General features: G+C 40.1%; 3 pseudogenes; all 3 read right to left on the bottom strand.

Annotated features, from left to right (window-relative positions):
• Positions 1–9,378: 9,378 nt before the first annotated feature.
• LOC119507138 lies at positions 9,379–9,985 on the bottom strand (annotated as a pseudogene).
• Positions 9,986–11,413: 1,428 nt separating this feature from the next.
• Positions 11,414–11,835, bottom strand: LOC119506779 (annotated as a pseudogene).
• Positions 11,836–14,621: 2,786 nt separating this feature from the next.
• Positions 14,622–15,531, bottom strand: LOC119506778 (annotated as a pseudogene).
• Positions 15,532–16,037: the final 506 nt, after the last annotated feature.

Raw genomic sequence — 16,037 nt, 5'->3', positions numbered from 1 at the left:
AGTGGCCGCCGAATACAAGGTCTTGAAGATGATTTCCTACATTATCTTCTAGGAGTTTTATGGTACTTTCTTTTATATTGAGATCTTTGGTCCATTTTGAGTTAATTTTTGTGTAGGGTGTGAGGTAGGGGTCCTCTTTCATTTGTTTGGATATGGATATCCAACTCTCCCAGCCCCATTTGTTGAAAAGACCATTATGACTCAGTTCAGTGACTTTGGGGGCCTTATCAAAGATCAGTCGACCATAGTCTTATGTTGTTTCCTTTGTATGTGGTGAATTGATTTTCTCTTGCTGCTTTCAGAACTTTCTCCTTCTCTTCAGTATTTGAGAGTCTGATCACAATATGTCTTGGAGTGGGTTTATTTGGATTTATTCTATTTGGAGTTTGCTGGGCATTTATGCTTTGTGTATTTATATTGTGTAGAAGGTTGGGGAAGTTTTCCCCAACAATTTCTTTGAATACTCTTTCTAGACCTTTACCCTTCTCTTCCCCTTCTGGGACACCAATGAGTCTTAAGTTTGGACGTTTTATTTTATCTATTGTATCCCTGAGATCCATTTCAATTTTTTCTATTTTTTTCTCCATTCTTTCTTTTGCTCTTTCATTTTCTGTTCTGTGGGCTTCTAGGACACTGAGATGTTGTTCAGCTTCCTCTAGTCTTGTATTGTGAATATCCAGAGTCTTTTTAATTTGGCCAACAGTTTCTTTTATTTCCATAAGATCTTCTATTTTTTTATTTACTCTTGCAATGTCTTCTTTATGCTCTTCGAGGGTCTTCTTTATGTCACTTATATCCTGGGCCATGGTCTTCTTGATGTCCTTTAAATGCTCTGCCATGTTTTCATTCCTCAATTGTAGTTCTCTGATTAATTTTGCGAGGTACAAGGTATCTTCCGATATTTTGATTTGTGTGTTTGGAGTTGGATTCTCCATATCTTCTGGTTTTATCATATGCATTAAGATTTTCTGTTGTTTTTGGCCTCTTGGCATTTGTTTTGCTTGATAGGGTTCTTTCAAGTTGTAAGGAAAAAGGGATATCGATCTAATTTTTCAGGAACAGTTTGGTGACCTACACTTTCTCAAACTAACCAGCAGATGGCGTCTGTGAGTCACCTATATCCCTCAAGTCAGTTCTCAACCTTGTTCCCACGGTGTCTGGGGAAATGATTCTTGTGGTTTCAGTTGGAGCACTCAGTTTGGGCGTGTTGCTGGAGCCGTCCACCCTGAATCCCAAAGATTCAAGGCTGCCACAAGAGTCTAGCCTTCATTTCAGTTCAGCCCCAGACCCTCTCTCTCGCTGATCCACAAACCACCAGACTTGGCGTAGCATCCCTGGGTTCTCCGAGTGGATCACCCCTCCCAGCCACACTCCCCCAGAAGCTCAGCCAAGGGAATGCCATGCTACATCACCAGTGCATGCCGTCCCCCAAGGGAAGCCCCGGGCCGCCGGGCCATGCAACGGCGCGCTCTCAGGCTGAGGCAAAAATGGCCAAATGGGGCTTCTCAGCCCACTCGTCCTTACACAGTTCCTCCTTCCCAGCTCCAGGACAACTGGTGGGGCTCTGGGCTGTGGGCATGGCCCCGGGCAGGAGTTTATCCAGCCCTCTGGGGGGCCAGCTGCTAGCCATAGGGTTTCTTTCTGCTTTCGACTCTCCCCTACATTCCCCCAAACCCAAGGGTATCTGCTGTGGGCGATCTTCCCGGCCAGACACCGAGAGGCTGGCCCAGCCCCCTCTTGCTGTGTTTTACTGCGTGGTTCCCACAATTGCAGCTGGAGCCACTCCTGGGTTTTTCCCTTTTTTTTTTTTTTAAAAAGAGCCAGCTGGTCTCCAAACGCTGAACCCTGGCTTCCCCAGCCCACCGCGTGGCTGCGGGTCTTCCAGCCAGCTTACTCACTTGTTTCACAATGCCAACTCTCAGTTTCACCAAGTATGTGGCCCCTCTGGAGCTAGGAACCCTCGTCCAGCTGGCACATTGCTGCAACAGGTATTCTAGGTCACTTTCTGGTTTTTAGCTAGTGTTTTTCATAGAGGCGTTTTTTTCGCCCTGTCTGAGCTAGCTGCCATCTAAGTTTCTCGGAGTATCTACTTTAAACTAGTACCATGACAGTTGTTTAACCAGGTAGAATAAAGATCAAAATTAGACACCATTAAAGAGCTATAGAAATTTAAAAACATAGAAGCTACATGAACAATACTGCAATATACTTGAAAATTTGGAGGCAACAGAAAATTGCTAAAAGTATGTAAAACTTAACTAAACAGACTCAAGCAGAAATAGAAAGCATGAATTGTGTTATAAACATTAAAGAAATTGAAGCATTAATTTTAAAACTACCATCAAATTTCTACTAAATATCCAAGGAAGAAATTTTCAATCTTACACAAACTTTTCCAGGTATTAGAAAAAGAGAGTTCACTCTCTGACAAAAATAATCTTATCAAAATCCTGAAAGAAAAATATAATTAAATAAAATCAGAACACCTGATTTGTGAACATAGGTAAAAAGTCTTAAACAAACTGAACTGACGAATGTAAAAAGTATTTTAAAAATGTAGAAATGGAGGGAGGCAGGGCAAGATGGCAGACTGGTGAGCTGTATGTTTTAGTTACTCCTCCAGGAAAGTAGGTAGAAAGCCAGGAACTGCGTGGACTGGACACCACAAAGCAATCTGACTTTGGGCATACTTCATACAACACTCATGAAAACGTTGAACTGCTGAGATCAGCGAAATCTGTAAGTTTTTGCAGCCAGGGGACCCGCGCCCCTCCCTGCCAGGCTCAGTCCCGTGGGAGGAGGGGCTGTCAGCTCCGGGAAGGAGAAGGGAGAATTGCAGTGGCAGCACTTATCGGAAACTCATTCTACTGATCCAAACTCCAACCATAGATAGACTGAGACCAGACACCAGAGAATCTGAGAGCAGCCAGCCCAGCAGAGAGGAGACAGGCATAGAAAAAAACAGCACGAAAAACTCCAAAATAAAAGCGGAAGATTTTTGGAGTTCTGGTGAACATAGAAAGGGGAAGGGCAGAGCTCAGGCCCTGAGGCTCATATGCAAATCCCGAAGAAAAGCTGATCTCTCTGCCTTGTGGACCTTTCCTTAATGGCCCTAATTGCTTTGTCTCTTAGCATTTCAATAGCCCATTAGATCTGTGAGGAGGGCCCTTTTTTTTTTAATCCTTTTTTCTTTTTCTAAAACAATTACTCTAAGAAGCCCAATACAGAAAGCCTCAAAGAGTTGCAATTTGGGCAGGTCAAGACAAGAGCAGAACTAAGAGAGCTCTGAGACAAAAGGCAATAATCCAGTGGCTGAGAAAATTCACTAAACACCACAACTTCCCAAGAAAAGGGGGGTGTCCGCTCGCAGCCGTCATCCTGGTGGACAGGAAACACTCCTGCCCATCGCCAGCTCCATAGCCCAGAGCTGCCCCAGACAGCCCAGTGTGACGGAAGTGCTTCAAATAACAGGCACACACCACAAAACTGGGCGTGGACATTAGCCTTCCCTGCAACCTCAGCTGATTGTCCCAGAGTTGGGAAGGTGGAGCAGTGTGAATTAACAAAGCCCCATTCAGCCATCATTTCAGCAGACTGGGAGCCTCCCTACACAGCCCAGCAGCCCAGAACCGCCCTGGGGGGACGGCACTCACCTGTGACATAGCACAGTCATCCCTCAACAGAGGACCAGGAGGTGCACGGCCTGGAAGAGGGACCCACTTACAAGTCTCAGGAGCCGAACGCCAATACCAAGGACTTGTGGGTCAGTGGCAGAGATAAACTGTGGCAGGATTGAACTAAAGGATTACACTATTGCAGCAGCTTTAAAACTCCAGGATCACCAGGGAGATTTGATTGTTAGAGCCACCCCCCATCCCTGACTGCCCAGAAACACACCCCATATACAGGGCGGGCAACACCAACTACACACGCAAGCTTAGTACACCAATTGGACCCCACAAGACTCCCTCCCCCACTCACCACAAAGGCAAAGCAGGGGAGAACTGGCTTGTGGAGAACAGGTGGCTCGTGGACGCCACCTGCTAGTTAGTTAGAGAAAGTGTACTCCATGCAGCTGTAGATCTGATAAATTAGAGATAAAGACTTCAATTCGTCTACAAATCCTAAAGGAACCCTATCAAGTTCAGCAAATGCCAAGAGGCCAAAAACAACAGAAAATTATAAAGCATATGAAAAAACCAGACGATATGGATAACCCAAGCCCAAGCACCCAAATCAAAAGACCAGAAGAGACAGAGCACCTAGAGCAGCTACTCAAAGAACTAAAGATGAACAATGAGACCATAGTACGGGATACAAAGGATATCAAGAATTCCCTAGAAGAGCATAAAGAAGACATTGCAAGACTAAATAAAAAAATAGATGATCTTCTGGAAATTAAAGAAACTGTTGACCAAATTAAAAAGATTCTGGACACTCATAGTACAAGACTAGAGGAAGTTGAACAACGAATCAGTGACCTGGAAGATGACAGAATGGAAAATGAAAGCATAAAAGAAAGAATGAGGAAAAAAATTGAAAAAATCAAAATGGACCTCAGGGATATGATAGATAATATAAAACGTCCTAATATAAGACTCATTGGTGTTCCACAAGGGGAAGAAAAGGGTAAAGGTCTAGGAAGAGTATTCAAAGAAATTGTTGGGGAAAACTTCCCAAATCTTCTAAACAACATAAAGGCACAAATCATAAATGCTCAGCGAACTCCAAATAGAATAAACCCAAATAAACCCACTCCGAGACATATTCTGATCACACTGTCAAACATGGAAGAGAAGGAGCAAGTTCTGAAAGCAGCAAGAGAAAAGCAATTCACCACATACAAAGGAAACAACATAAGACTAAGTAGTGACTACTCAGCAGCCAACATGGAGGCAAGAAGGCAGTGGAATGACATATTTAAAATTCTGAGAGAGAAAAATTTCCAACCAAGAATACTTTATCCAGCAAAACTCTCCTTCAAATTTGAGGGAGAGCTTACATTTTTCACAGACAAACAAATGCTGAGAGACTTTGCCGATGAAAGACCTGCCCTATTTCAGATTCTGAGGGGAGCCCTGCTGGTGGAGAGACAGGGAAAGGAGAAAGAGATATAGAGAATTTTAACAGACATATATAGTACCTTACATCCCAAATCACTAGGACACTAATTTTTCTCTAGTGTTCACAGATCTTTCTCCAGAAGGGACCATAAGCTGGGACAAAACACAAGCCTCAAGAAATTAAAAAAAAAAAAAAATTGAATATACTCAAAGCACATTCTCCAACCACAATGGAATACAAATAGAAGTCAATAATTTTTGAACTGTAATTCCACTATTTACTTCCTACATGATATAAAATACACAAACTCTAAGGACAAATCAGTGGTTTTGAACTCAATGTAAAATATGTAATTTTAGACAACTATATAAATGTGGGGGAATGAAGGAGTATAGGAACATAGTTTATGTGTCCTGTTGAAGTGAAGGTGGTATCAAAGAAAAACAAGACTGATATGGATTTAAGAGGTTAATTTTAAGCGCCACAGTAAACACAAAGAAATTATCAGAGAATGTAACCATAGAGATGAAAAGTAGAGTTTGGGTCAAGGGAAATGGGGGAAGGGGCAATGGGGAGTTAAGAAATGGTGTAGGGTTGCTGTTTGAGGTGAAGGGAAATCTCTAGTAATGGATGGTGGGAAAGAGCATTACAACATTCTGAATGTGATTAATCCCATTAATGAAAGGCTAGGGAGGGGGTGGAATGGGAAGATTTAGGCTGTATATATGTTTCCACAACTGAAAAAAAAAAAAAAAGTCTAACTAGATGACAATTGAATGCTAAGGATGAACTTGGGTGTGATTGGAGGGTGGAGGACAGGTGGCTCAAAGGGACAGAGTTGAGACATAAGGGAAAGGAAATATAGAATGTAAGCTTTGTATCATTGTTGAATCTATTGTACTTCTTAGCTGCGCTTAATGGGATTGCATAAAAGAATGTTCTTGTTCATGGGAGGTGTATACGTGAATTATAGTGTATTTTCAAGGATGTGTGCCGCTAACTCTCATATGTTCAGAAGACAGAGCAATAGATGATGGATGATAGAGAGGAAGGGAAAGAAATAGCGATGTGACAGCATGTTAAAGTTGGTGGATTGAGCTATCGGGGGAGGGGGGTCCGGGTATGATGAAATTCTGTGTATGGGGCTAGTATTGTTTTTGCAACTGTTCATATAACTTTGAATTTATTTAAAAAAAAAAGTAGATACTCCTTTCCCAATTGATCTTCAGTGTCATCTCTGCATACATCAAATTTCCAAATAAAGGTGGGTTTGTTTCTGAGCTCTTTCTTTTGTTTCATTGGTCAATTTGCCAATCTCTGTGCTACTACCATGCTACTTTAATCATTATAACTTTAAAATGAGGTTATAAATGGCTGGATATCTCCCTCATTCTTATTCTTCAAGAGTATCCTGACTATTCTTGGCTTTTGCTTTTCCATTATAAATATTAGAAATGTTAGAATAATTTTGTCAAGTTCCAAGAAAAAATCTTGGGATTTTGTTTTGTTTTGTTTTATTTTTTTGTTTTGTTTTTAAATTAGAATTGTTTTGAATCCATGGGTGAATTTGAGTGGAACTGACTCAAACTTTGTTAACAAACTCAGTCTATTAATGAACATAATATATTTATTTTTAAAGGTCCTCTTTAATATCTTTCAAGAACCTGTTTTAATTTTCTGCATATTGGTCTTCAATGTCTTTTGTTAGATTTAGCCCTAAGCAATCTAGATCTTTTGTTGCAGTTGTAAATAGTGTTTATTAAAAATTACATCTAGATTATGTCACCATGATGATGGAGTGAGATGTCTCCGGGTGTCATCCCCCTGCAGAATTATTGAACAACAAGCAAAAACTGGCAGAAACATCTTCCTCAGAGCTCCAGAAAACAGTTAAAGAGCTGCAGTGCCTGGGTGAGCATTGAATCAAGAAAAAGCAACTTAAAAATGGTAAGAAAACCTTGTAGCACCTTTGCTGCCCCTTCTCCCACCCCTCTCCAGCTTGGTACAGAGCTGGCTGGTGCTCCCAGTGAGGGCCCAGGGTCCAGATTCAGGTTCTTTGGGGTCACAGGGAGCAGTGTAAACCTTATGTTCATATTGGGGCAAACGTTTGTCTGTTCCTTCTTCTCCTGTCTGAAAGACTATTTATAGATTAGGCTAATTTAATAATAAATCGTATGAAACTATAATTTCTTTTATGGGAATAATTTTTAACTATTCCAATTTTTGAATAGTTATAAATCTATTCAGCCATACTATTTTCAAATCCATTTAAAAATCTATCTGTCATCTATCTATCATTGATCTTTCTATCTCAGGAATTTAACTATTTTATTTAAAATGTTAAATCTATTAAAATAAAGCTGTTATTGTATTTTTAATCTTTTCAGTTTCTTCTGGGTCTGTTCTTATAACCCCTTTCAGTCTCTAATATTAATTTGCCAAATGTTTGTGTCTTTTTGTTTTTAAAGAACTCTCGCTTGGCTTTTTAAAATTTTCTCCATTGCATTTTTTTTTTTTTTTTTTGAGGGACTGGTTCTTTATTTCAAAAAGAAATTTGTGAATTTTCAGTATCAAAATAGTTGCATTACTGGTTTCTCTTTCTCCCAATCTGCCCCCAAAAGAGACCACAACAAGGAGGGTGCATTTTTTTTTTTGAATCTTCATTTTATTGAGATATATTCACATACCACGCAGTCATACAAAACAAATCGTACATTTGATTGTTCACAGTACCATTACATAGTTGTACATTCATCACCTAAATCAATCCCTGACACCTTCATTAGCACATACACAAAAATAACAAGAATAATAATTAGAGTGAAAAAGAGCAATTGAAGTAAAAAAGAACACTGGGTACCTTTGTCTGTTTGTTTCCTTCCCCTATTTTTCTACTCATCCATCCATAAACTAGACAAAGTGGAGTGTGGTCCTTATGGCTTTCCCAATCCCATTGTCACCCCTCATAAGCTACATTTTTATACAATTGTCTTCAAGATTCATGGGTTCTGGGTTGTAGTTTGATAGTTTCAGGTATCCACCACCAGCTACCCCAATTCTTTAGAACCTAAAAAGGGTTGTCTAAAGTGTGCGTAAGAGTGCCCACCAGAGTGACCTCTCAGCTCCTTTTGAATCTCTCTGCCACTGAAGCTTATTTCATTAAGGAGGGTACATTTTAAGCCAATAAGCTGCAGGATGCTAACAGACCTCACAGAAAACTCACCAAAAAGGGGAAACCTGTGTGGGGAGAGAAATTGTAAAAGATCAGCATACTGCCAGCCCAGACTGTAGAGATCACTCACAGCCAGATAGGGTAGCCTGTGCTCCACACCCCCAAAAGTTTCAAAAGAATATAAAATTTTTAAAAAGTTTTGTACATAAGCTATTCAAGATTTCTCCAGCACTGGCTGATACAAAGCATGAGATGGCACTTTAAAGAGACAGTATCTTCAGACCCAGAAAAGGGTGACGAGATGTTTCATATGGCTAAATCAGTGGCAAAAACCTAATTTTATTTTCTTTCCGTTTTTAAAAGGAAGCAGGAGAGTACATCAATGGTCACCCCAACATAAGGGGCACATGATCTGTTCTGTAGCTTTTGGGGGAAGGTAGTGAAAGGAGGGGACAAAGCCTTGGTCTCAGACAGAGGTCTAACCATATTAATTTGGTCACTTCTGATGAGAAAAAAATAATGATAAACTTGCATCTTAAAGCTGAAAACCTGAAGTGTGTGTGTGTGTGTGTGTGTGTATTTTTTTAACACTAACTCCTGGAACCATCTTTCCGGTTCGGCTGGAGCTTAGTATAGAGCAATGAGCTTTCCCATAGTGGATGGAGTCTTTCCCTGGGCTACGTTCAGTTCTCAATGAGGCAGGCCCATACCTCTTTCCCTCCTCTATGGAAAGGGAAATATGTGTTAAGCTGAAAAGTTGCCTTCCAAAAATGAGAAAAGGATTAGATTGCTCCCTCAGAGCTGTGGAATTATTTGGAATATTTTACAAATTGTTGCTACCACAACAAAAAGGGGGGTAATTACAAAATGTATACAGCACAACATGATTTTAAAGACACTTACATTGTGCTCACATTCCCTTAAATGTTGTTCCCAAAAGTGTTCAGCCACTAACCCAGCTCAATCTCTGAGAGAGGCCGAGGCAGTTTGGTGAAAAAGACATGGGGCTAGGGATGGGTGTGTGTGTGTGGGGTGGGTGTATGGCGAGAAGAGAAAGCAGCCCTCAGTTTAAAGGTCAGCTTGGGGCAGGCTGGCTTCCGGCAGAGTCGGGGTGAGCAGCGGCAGGGCGGGGCTGGGGTGTTCTACATCTTATTTAGGTCAAGCAGAGTCTGGTCCAGCATTCTTTGTGTACAGAGGTGCTCCTCTTCGGTGCATTTCAGTTTATCTTCCAAATCATGAATTGTCTTTTACCAAACTTTCAGCAAACCCAGTAAGTGTCTCTGCCTCCTTAGGTTTATCAGTAAGACTCTTTAGCTCTTCTTCATATTTGTGTTCTTTTTTGAGAGTACTTTTCTTTGGCCGCACTCAGACACTTCAGATTCTGGTCCACCAGCCTGATCTGCCCATCCATCTCTCAGCAACGGGACTCTGCCAGCTCAGCTCATTCCTCAGCGCTTTCCAAGTCCCCTCCAATAATCACCAACTTAAATTTACAAGCCACCTCCTCGTACTTCTGATCTGCCTCTTCTGCAATGTGCTTAGCTTCTTTGAGTCGGGATTTCCTGGAGTTCCATCTTTTCTTCATCTTTGAAAGCCCGGTTTTCAATAACCTTCATACCTCTGTTCCCGGGCCCGCCTTTCTCCCTCCACTTCCCGCTGGAGGCGCTCGGCTCTCCTCAGCACCTTCCGCCTGCTGCTGTAGGACCTGGATCTTAGCTTCACCGCCTGGATAGTGACCATCCCGGCCATGGTGCCCACCCAACGACAGCTGGCGCTCGGGTTCCTGCCTCCTCCGCTCGGCTTTGCAGCCGCTTCTCCTCCATTGCATGTTTATTTTCTATTTTATTGATTTCTGTGCTATTCTTCATTATCTCCTTTCTTCTACTTTTTTGGGGGCATTCGTTCTATTTTTAAAAAACATTTTAGCTAGACACAGCTCACCTCTTCTTTTCTAGCTGTTATTGCTCTTTTAGAGGAATACAGTTGGCTTTTGTAAGGTGATTTTTTCTCGAACAACCTTGTTCAATGTTTTCTGTAATTTGTAATAGTTTAATTATTGAGTCAGAAGTTTTTTTAATTGGGTGATCAATTATCAAATCTTCCAATTTCTCTCTCTCTCTGTGTGTGTGTGTGTGTGTGTGTCTTCCTCCCTCTCTCTCTCTATCCCTTACTGCTGTCAGTCTCTTTATTTCTTTTGCTTTTTTTTCGTGTAGCTTTGGCCAGTACTGAGTAAGGATAAGGAACATCTTTTCTTTATCCTTTCAGGCTGAAAGAAAATGCATTTCAACTCTCCCCACTGATTTCAAGATTTGCTCTAGGTTTTTAGTGTATAACCTTAGCCAAGTTAAAGAAAGCTATTTATTTTTCTAGTTTTCTGAGGGGCTTTTAAAGAATCATTAACAGTTATTAAATTTTAGCAAATGTTTTCTCTGCATCAGTTGAAGTATTCCTATGATGTCACTTTTTTGCAGTAATATGTGGTTAAATGCAGTTATTATTATTAATTCTAATATTAAACCATCTTAGCATTTCCACTTTGATCATGATATATCATTTTTTAAACATTAGATTTTCTAGCATACTAGATAGGAGTTTTGGTTTTACATTCATTTTTCTTGTATTCTCTTTATCTTTGTGTGTGTGTGTGTGTGTTTGTTTTAATAGCAAACTTACAAGAACAACATAGAAGACACATAACATTAAAAACATGCACTTACATGTAGGCCAGCTCAGCTAGAAAAGCACAGTGAATGGATGGACTTTACTGTAAGATAACAATGCTACAAATACCATTTAGCTGCCATCAGTAAGAAATTTACTTGTTAAAAAAAAAAAAAAGTCCAGAATGTTGGCATTATCCAGAAAAATTTAACAGGTTTAATTATAATTATTATAAAGTTGAACCATTAAAACTTTTTCACTGAGACATGTTGGCTCACATTAATGCTTTAGGTTCTCAAATTTATGTTAAAAATTCACAGACAATGAAAATGAAAAAGCTGCCAATACCTGATTTCTGTCCCCTATTTTTCCATTAACAATCATAAACCTAGGTACTTTTTGACCCCATGGGAAAAACAATCTAAAGTTCAGAACTACCAATAACAAGAGGAAGAGAAAAACAATTTTTTTTTGTTTTGTTTTTGAGAATGAAACATTTCCCTTTATAGTGGATTCTTAAGCACTTTCTCCAGGTATGCGGCGGGCTAGATGCGTGTCTTTTGGCATACTTGTTACACTTTTGGCATGGATAGCACATAGGTGTTGTCTTCCCAAAAGGCAACCTGATAGGCTTCACTTGCCTCTTGCAAAGCACCAATAGCCGCACTCTGGAAGCTCAGATCTGTTTTGAAGTCCTGACCAGTTTCTTGCGCTAGACGCTGGAAGGGAAGTTTGGAATTCAGAAGTTCAGTGGACTGCTGATAACGTCTAATTTCAACAAGTGCCACAGTACCAGGCTTGTAACGATGCTTCTTCACCCCTCCAGCAGAGGGTGCACTCTTGGGAGCAGCTTTTGTATCCAGTCGCTTACTGGGTGCTTTACTGCCAGTCGATTTACGGGCAGTTTGCTTGGTAAGGAGCCACGGTATAGAGACCATCTTATTTACCTACTTCTCCTTTGGCTGGAGCTCAGCGAGATGGAGGCGGCACTGGCGTTAGAGAGCAACTGCGGCGCGGCCGGCAGCGGCGAGCGCAATTGTCCCTATCTTTTTATTTCCCTTAACTGGTTTGAAATCAAGGTTACACTAGCCTCATGAGATGGTGTGGACAGTTTTCATACTTTCTCTATTTTCTATAAAAATCTGCAAAGGTTAAGCATTAACTCCCCCTTCAAAATTTGTTTTAACACCTTTATTAACTTTTTGATGTGAGATGTTTTGAGAGTAGGGATCTTTGATTATTACTTCAATTTCTTTAATTTTTAATGATCTACTCAGGTTGCAATTTCTTTAAATGCCGATTGTAGCATTTTATATGTTTCTAGAAATTTATCTTTACCATATAGATTTTCCCCAACATTTCATTATGGATATTTTCAAACATGGAACAAAGTTGAAAGTTTTAAAGTGAATAAACATATACCCCTACCTATATTTTACCATTACCATTTAGCTTTACTCATTTTATCGAATATCTGTCTTCTACTAGTCCCTCTCTTCATCCATCAATGTGTCTTATTTTTTAATGCATTTTATAGTAAATTATAGACTTTGTGCTTTATGTACGACAGTACATTTCCCTAAATACTTTAGCTCCATTTCATGAAGATTTTTAAAATTTTGGGGATATAATTGTCCATAAGTCTTTTTTGTTATTATTTAAAGAAATGTTTTTAGCTGTAGTTATTTTTCCTATTTTGTTCTGGATTTTGTTTCTCGAATCCCTTTTTTTTTCTCTTGATGATTCTTGTCAGAGTATGTCAAGTTTCTTAAAATATTTAAATAAACTTATTTTTGTTAATCATCTCGATTCTGTTGATTTTGTTATTGATCTCTATTTCAGTGGTTTGTGCATTTTCAGCCTTTTATTTTTTAATTTCCTCCCTTTTATTTCTTTTACATTTTTTACAATTTTGCTTTGTCTCTCTTTTTTCTAATGTAAAAATTTTTATTTTCATTCTAGTCTTGGTGCTTCTTAATTTCCACTATGATTTTCTTTTTAACTAAAGGGTTATTTAACAATATTTCATAGTATTTTATTTTGTTAATATAATTAATTAACTAATATTTATTCTCCCTCTTCTTATGGTGCCATAACAAATTACCACAAACTGGATGACTTAACATGACATGAATTAATTCTCTCATAGTTCTAGAGGCAGAAGTACAAAATTAAAACATGGGCAGGGCCATGTTCCCTCTGCAGCCTGTAGAGGATAATCTTCCCTTGCTTCTGCCAGCTTCTGTGGTTGCTGGCAAAATCCTTGGTGTTCCATGATTTATAGCCGTACCACACCAATCTCTGTCTCATTGCACTCTCCCTGTATGTCTAAATTTCCCTCTTTTCTTTTTTTAGTTGTATTTTTTTCCCATATACCCTATTATTAACTGCTTGTTCATGTAAGAACATTCTGTACTCCTTAAGCATCAATTGCCCAATCTCTACCCACTTTCTATCCCCTGATAACCTATGCTTTCAAATTTAGCTCCCAGAGTTTTCTAATTACAGTTAGTTCATATTAGTGAGACCATACAATATTTGTCCTTTTGTGTCTGGCTTATTTTTGCTCAATGTATGTCCTAAGGGTTCATCCATGTCATTGCATGCATTTTTTCCTACAGCTGCACAATTTTCAATTATATGTATCTCTATACACACACACACACACACACACACGCACACACACATGCACCATGGTTCACACATCCACACTTGGGCCCCTCCATCCATTGGCAATCATGAATAATGCTACCACAAACATGGGTGTGCAAATATCTATTTGTGTTCCTGCTTTCAGTTCTTCTGAGTATATACCTAGTAATTGGATTGTCGAGTCATATGACAATTTTATACTTAGCTTCCTGAGGAACCTCCAATCTGCCTTCCAGAGCAGCTGCACCATTCTACATTCCCACCAACAGTGAATAAGAGTAACTTTTTCTCCATATCCTCTCCAGCACTTGTAGTTTCTGTTTTTTTAATCATGGCCATTTTAGTCTAGTGTGAAATGGTATCTCACTGTGGTTTTGATTTGCATTTCCCTAATAGCTAGTGCAGTTGAGCATTTTTTCATATGCTTTTTAGCTATTCGGAATTCCTCTTTGGAAAAGTGTCTATCCATGTCTCTTGCCCATTTTTAAATTGAGTTGTTTGTCTTTTTGTTGTTGAGTTGTTTCCCTCTTCTTCTTCTTTTTTTTTTTTTTTAAAGTATCTCATTTTTATTTGGATGTCTTTCATTATTAGACAGTTTGTGCATCAATTCTGGTTTACTGACCATTTGGATTTCCTTGGGTACACACACTGTTTATAGCCTTTACCCAATTTTCTTGTCATCTTTTCCTCATTGCTTTATAAGGGCTCTTTATATATTATGGATATTATTTCTTAAACGTATTGCAATTATTTTTCCCAGTTTGTCATTTATTTACAGTGTTTTTGTCTGCACAGATTTTCCTTTTCAATTTGGTCAAGTCTGTCAATTTTTTCTCTTACAGCTTCAGAGTTTTATGCTGCATGTAGAAAAGTTTCCCCTACTCGTTTACTTTTTGTACAGTCATTAGTTCTGGTTCATGAATAGTTCTTATCCTTCTGCCACCCACTGCCTCACCAGCTGCCCAGCCTTGCAATGCCCTGTGCAGCTCTCCACTCCCAAGGCAGAGTTTGGCCCTGCAGAGTCCCAGGGTTGGCCTGGACATGGGAGCTGCTGGGTGCGCAGCAAGGGCCTTCAGTTCTTCTCCAGCTCTGCTGCCACCCTGGGGGCTGAAGCCTGGATGTTATCCTAGATGCTGTGTAGGTCCCACTGAATCCTCAGGAGGGCATCATCCAGCGTGAAGAAGCCATCATATGTGAGCTGCACTTGGAAACAGACAGCAGTGGTCTTTAGCCAGACCGATTTCAACCACTAGCTTCCACAGCTGCTCCTGTGTCTCATGGATGCATTGAATCTATCACCAGAGCCTTCTGATGGGATTCTTGGGTCACAGACAGGATCCGGTCCAGCTTCTCCCTGGTCACATGGTCTGGAAAAGCCAAGGGATTGTCACCACACAGTTGCCTGCTGATTCACCCAGTTCTTGGAACCTAGAATGGGTGATGGAGCACACTCTGGTCCCAGGGTTCACATCGTAGGGGGTTGAGAGTCCTTTGAGAACCTGGATCATAGGTTGTTTCCTTCACCAGCCGCCCATCCTCATGAAGTCATCTGTGGCTTTGACCAGCAGGCCATATGCTGTGTAATCCTGGGGTGAATGAGTATGTCCTTCACCTCCCTGGGCCCCAGGCTCCTCATCAGTAATGGAGATAAAAATACCATCTGAATGCCACATCACCTACGAAGCACCCCAGAAGCCTGGATATCCATAGGGCGTCCCACACTGACCTTCAGGCTGGTGAATGCTGGCCCAGGTACAAGGGGATGTTTGGCCAGGGTGGGCACACTGGTGGTGGTGAGGGTCAACTCCTTCTCCTCGCTGCCTTCCACGGGACCCAGAAGGAAGCCAACACGCTGTTCAGGAGCAGGAGGTTTCCCAGCATTGAGACCCTTCAAAAGCTTCATCTCCACGGTGTTCCACAAGGCGCTTCCATTTTAGACCCGGGGGCTTGTGCCTCCCTCTTCTTTTAAGGACACCAGTCATTGATTTAGCACCCACCCTCATCCAATATAACTTCTTAACTTGATTACATCTACAAAGACCTTATTTCAAAATATGATCAAATCCACAGGTACTGGGAGTTAGGTCTTGAACATGGGGTCACAATTCAACACATAACAGATGGCACTTTAAAAGTTATCCTCCTCTTATTAATATTTGTTTTTACTATATTATGGTCAGATGTTGCAGGAGATAAAATATTGATTCTTTAGAATATATTGAGGATTATTTAGTGGTCTACTACATACTCTATTTCTTGGAAATGTCTTATGTGTCCTAGAAAAAAATTATCTCTTTCTATATCCAGTCACTTAAGTTTATTATTGATCACTAATATCTTAGATGTTTTTTTCTTCCTTGCTCAGCCAGCTTCTGGAAGGGAGTTCCAAATATCTTCAAATATGATTTTTGAGTTATTTTTCCTTGCAGTGCTCAGTTTTTTTTTTTTTTTTTTAATTTACAGAAGTTGTTGGTTTACAGAAAATTCA

Source organism: Choloepus didactylus, chromosome 12 (genome assembly GCF_015220235.1).
Source record: "Choloepus didactylus isolate mChoDid1 chromosome 12, mChoDid1.pri, whole genome shotgun sequence".
NCBI lineage: Eukaryota > Metazoa > Chordata > Mammalia > Pilosa > Megalonychidae > Choloepus > Choloepus didactylus.
This window is presented reverse-complemented; position numbering and strand designations above follow the sequence as displayed.